The following is a 4,358-nucleotide window of genomic DNA, read 5'->3' as shown; positions in this document are numbered from 1 at the left end:
TAAATCTAATGGAATCTCTATGGTCTCAGTGTGAGCCTCAGATTCCCATGGTTCCTTATTAGGGAACTCATTGGAGGCTAGTGGATGTCCATTGAGGTCTTCCTCAGTGGCGATCACTGCCTCTTCCTCCTCTCCAAATTCGGCCATGTTGATGGCCTTACACTCTCCTTTTGGATTCTCTTCTGTATTGCTTGGAAGAGTACTAGGAGGGAGTTCAGTAACTTTCTTACTCAGCTGACCCACTTGTGCCTCCAAGTTTCTAATGGAGGACCTTGTTTCAGTCATGAAACTCTTAGTGGTTTTGATTAGATCAGAGACCATGGTTGCTAAGTCAGAGTGGCTCTACTTAGAATTCTCTGTCTGTTGCTGAGAAGATGATGGAAAAGGCTTGCCATTGCTAAACCTACTTCTTCCACCATTATTGTTATTGAAACCTTGTTGAGATATCTATTGATCCTTCCATGAGAGATTTGGATGATTTCTCCATGAAGGATTATAGGTGTTTCCACAGGGTTCTCCCATGTAATTCACCTCTTCCATTGATGGGTTCTCAGGATCATAAGCTTCTTCTTCAGATGAAGCGTCCTTAGTACTGCCTGGTGCAGCTTGTATTCCAGACAGACTTTGAGAAATCATATTGACTTGCTGAGTCAATATTTTGTTCTGAGCCAATATGGCATTCAGAGTATCAATCTCAAGAACTCCTTTCTTCTGATTCGTCCCATTGTTCACAGGATTCCTTTCAGAAGTGTACATGAATTGGTTATTTGCAACCATTTTAATGAGTTTTTGAGCTTCTGCAGGCGTCTTCTTCAGATGAAGAGATCCTCCAGCAGAGCTGTCCAATGACATCTTGGACAATTCAGACAGACCATCATAGAAGATACCTATGATTCTCCATTCAGAAAGCATGTCAGAAGGACACTTTCTGATCAATTGTTTGTATCTTTCCCAAGCTTCATAGAGGGATTCACCTTCTTTCTGTCTGAAGGTTTGGACTTCTACTCTAAGCTTACTCAATTTTTTAGGTGGAAAGAACTTTGCCAAGAAGGCATTGACTAGCTTTTCCCAAGAGTTCAGGCTTTCTTTAGGTTGTGAGTCCAACCATATCCTAGCTCTGTATCTTACAGCAAAAGGGAATAGCATAAGTCTGTTGATGTCAGGGTCAACCCCATTGGTCTTGACAATGTCACAGATCTGCAAGAATTCAGCTAAGAACTGATGAGGATCTTCCAATGGAAGTCCATGAAACTTGCAGTTCTGTTGCATTAGAAAAACTAATTGAGGTTTAAGCTCAAAGTTGTTTGCTCCAATGTCAGGGATAGAGATGCTTCTCTCATAGAAGTCGGGAGTAGGTGCAGTAAAGTCACCAAGCACTTTCCTTGCATTGTTAGCATTGTTGTTGTTTTCGGCTGCCATGTCTTCTTCTTGTTTGAAGATTTCTATTAGGTCCTCTACAGAGAGTAGTGCTTTAGCTTCTCTTAGCTTTCGCTTCAAGGTCCTTTCAGGTTCAGGGTTAGCCTCAACAAGAATGCTTTTATCTTTGCTCCTGCTCATATGAAAGAGAAGAGAACAAGAAAATATGGAATCCTCTATGTCACAGTATAGAGATTCCTTGAGGTGTCAGAGGAAAAGAAGAATAGAAGGAGGAGGTAGAAGAATTCGAACTTATCAAAAGGGATAGAGTTCGAATTGTGTATTGAGGAGGAGTGTTAGTCCATAAATAGAAGGATGTGAGAAGAGGGGAAGAATTCTCGAAAATAAACTAAAATATTTTGAAGAAATTTTGAAAAATTGAAGAATGATTTTTGAAAATTAAAGTTTGGAAAGAAATAAAGTGATTTTTGAAAAAGATTTTGAAATTAGAAATCAAAAAGATATGATTGAAAACTATTTTGAAAAAGATGTGTTTAAAAAGATATGATTGAAAAGTTATGGTTTTAAAGAGATATGATTAAAAAGATATGATTGAAAAACAATTTAAAAAGATTTGATTTTTAAAATTAATGACTTGGCTAACAAAAAATTTAAAAGATATGATTCAGACATTAAACCTTTCTCAACAGAAAAGGCAACATACTTGAAATGTTGAATCAAATCATTAATTGTTAGCAAGTATTTTCGAAAAAGGAAAGAAATTGATTTTGAAAAATTATGAAAACTTAAAAAAAATTGCATTAAAAACAAAATCTTCCCTCTTGTGCCATCCTGGCGTTAAACGCCCAAAATGGTATCCATTCTGGCGTTTAATGCCCAAAATGCTACCCTTTTGGGCGTTAAACGCCCAGCCAGGTACCCTGGCTGGTACCTGGCTGGGCGTTTAAATGCCAGTTTTCCTTCTTCACTGGGCGTTTTGAACGCCCAGCTTTTTTGTGTAATTCCTCTGCTGTATGTTCTGAATCTTCAATTCTCTGTATTATTGACTTGAAAAGACACAAATTAAAAATTTTTAATGATGAGGAATAATCAAAATGAAACTAAGATCAAATAAACAATGCATGCAAGACACCAAACTTAGAAGTTTGTATACTACTGACACAAACAAATTGAGAATGCATATGATAAACAACAAAACACTTAAAACAAGAGAATTTAAAGATCAGAGCAAGAAAATCATCAAGAACAACTTGAAGATCAATGAAGAACATAATGCATGTAATTTTCGAAAATTAGAAGAATAAAGACATGCAATTGACACCAAACTTAAAATTAGAAACTAGACTCAAACAAGAAACATAAAAATATTTTTGATTTTAAGATTTTATAATTTTTTTTATTTTTCAAAAATTATATGGAAAAGAAAATAAAGAGATTCAAAATTTTTAATAAGAATCCTAGGAATCATGCAATGTTAGTCAAAAGCTTTAGTCTAAAAAGATTAGACATGGCTAGCCAAGCTTCAGCAGGACATTACATTCAAGAGCTAAATTGATGAAAATCAATCAGCTTTGGTGATGATAAGAACATCACCTTGAAACTCTAGAATTCATTCTTAAAAATTTTGAAGAAAAATACCTAATCTAAGCAACAAGATGAACCGTTGATGGTGTTTTTGTGGAAAAATAAATTTCCAACACACAAATCCAACCGGCAAGTGTACCGAGTCGCATCAAGTAATAATAGCTCACAAGAGTGAGGTCAATCCCACAGGAATTGATGGATCAAGCAACTTTAGTGGGTGATTAGTTTAGTCAAGCTAACATTGAGTGAATTGTGTGAAGTTGATCAACAGAAAGTAAATTGCAAGGAATTTAAAAGATGCAGAAAATAAAATTGCAGGAAACTTAAAGAACAAGAAAGTAAAAGAGCTGAAACTTAAATTGCACGAAATGTAAATTGCAGGAAATGTAAAGGGGATTGGGTGCAGGAAATTTAAGAGAGCAATAGATTAAGCAACTAGAAATTTAAATTGCAGAAAATGTAAATGTGCAGGAAATTAAATCAAGCTCAATGTGAACAAAGATGTGAAAGTGCAGAATACAGGAAAGGAAATTGCAGAAAAGTAAATGTAGCAGAAGAGGAATGAAACAGAAAGTAAAATGCAGCTCAATTTCAATAGCTAAGGGAAAGTTGAAGATCTCAGGGATGGAGGAGACTAGAAAACAAGTCTAGATCTCAATCCCTTCCTTGATCCAACAGAGAACAATTTGCAGAAGAAAAAAGAAAAATAAATTGCAGAGTTAAAGAGAAGATGAAGCAATATGTGAATTTCAATTATGCAGAAAAAGTAAACAAGAGATCTCAAGGTGAGATTGAAACAGAATTTCTTCAATTCTCTACCCAAGATTTAAAGCAGAAATGAAAACTCAAAGAGAGAGAGCTATCTACTACTACTACTCCCTAATGTCGCAAGCCTCCTTTACAAAGATGGAAATGATGCCTTATATAGGCTTTACAAAATGAAAAATGAAAATGAAATTAAAACAAATTACAAAAATAAAAATCCTAATTTAATTGATCCATGTGCCTTTGAGTGATGATGTGGGCTTAGCTTGCTTTGGATTTGAGGAGAAATGGGTTTGGTTGGCCTTGATTCAATTTGGTGAGGAATTGAATTAAATTGAATTTTGGTTGATTTTTGGCCCATGACACTCCCAGGAGGCTGCCCTGCCCTTGTGGAGGGCAGGGCAGGAATTGATGCGTGCGGCCTTGGTGCGAGCGTGGTGTGCAAGTTGGTGCTGCAGAATGCTGCCCTGTCCTCGCGGAGGGCAGGGCATAAATTTTTGGTGCACCAGTTTGGTGCCTGTGCGTGCTGCTGGTGCTGCCGAACCGTCCCTTGGTGCGCCAGAATGGTGCGCCTGTGTGCATCACCAAAATGCTGCCCTGCCCTCGCGGAGGGCAGGGCAGTGTTTCCAGAA

At 37.0% G+C, this 4,358-nt stretch overlaps 1 non-coding gene across 1 annotated transcript; it reads left to right on the top strand.

Annotated features, from left to right (window-relative positions):
* Window positions 1-906: 906 nt before the first annotated feature.
* LOC112699983 (small nucleolar RNA R71) lies at window positions 907-1,014 on the top strand. Its single transcript, XR_003152912.1, has one exon. It is a non-coding gene; the product is annotated as a small nucleolar RNA R71 (small nucleolar RNA).
* Window positions 1,015-4,358: the final 3,344 nt, after the last annotated feature.

The sequence above is a fragment of the Arachis hypogaea genome, chromosome 6, assembly GCF_003086295.3.
Source record: "Arachis hypogaea cultivar Tifrunner chromosome 6, arahy.Tifrunner.gnm2.J5K5, whole genome shotgun sequence".
Classification (NCBI taxonomy): Eukaryota; Viridiplantae; Streptophyta; class Magnoliopsida; order Fabales; family Fabaceae; genus Arachis; species Arachis hypogaea.
Note: the sequence above shows the minus strand (reverse complement) of the source record. Positions and strands in the feature narration are given on the sequence as shown.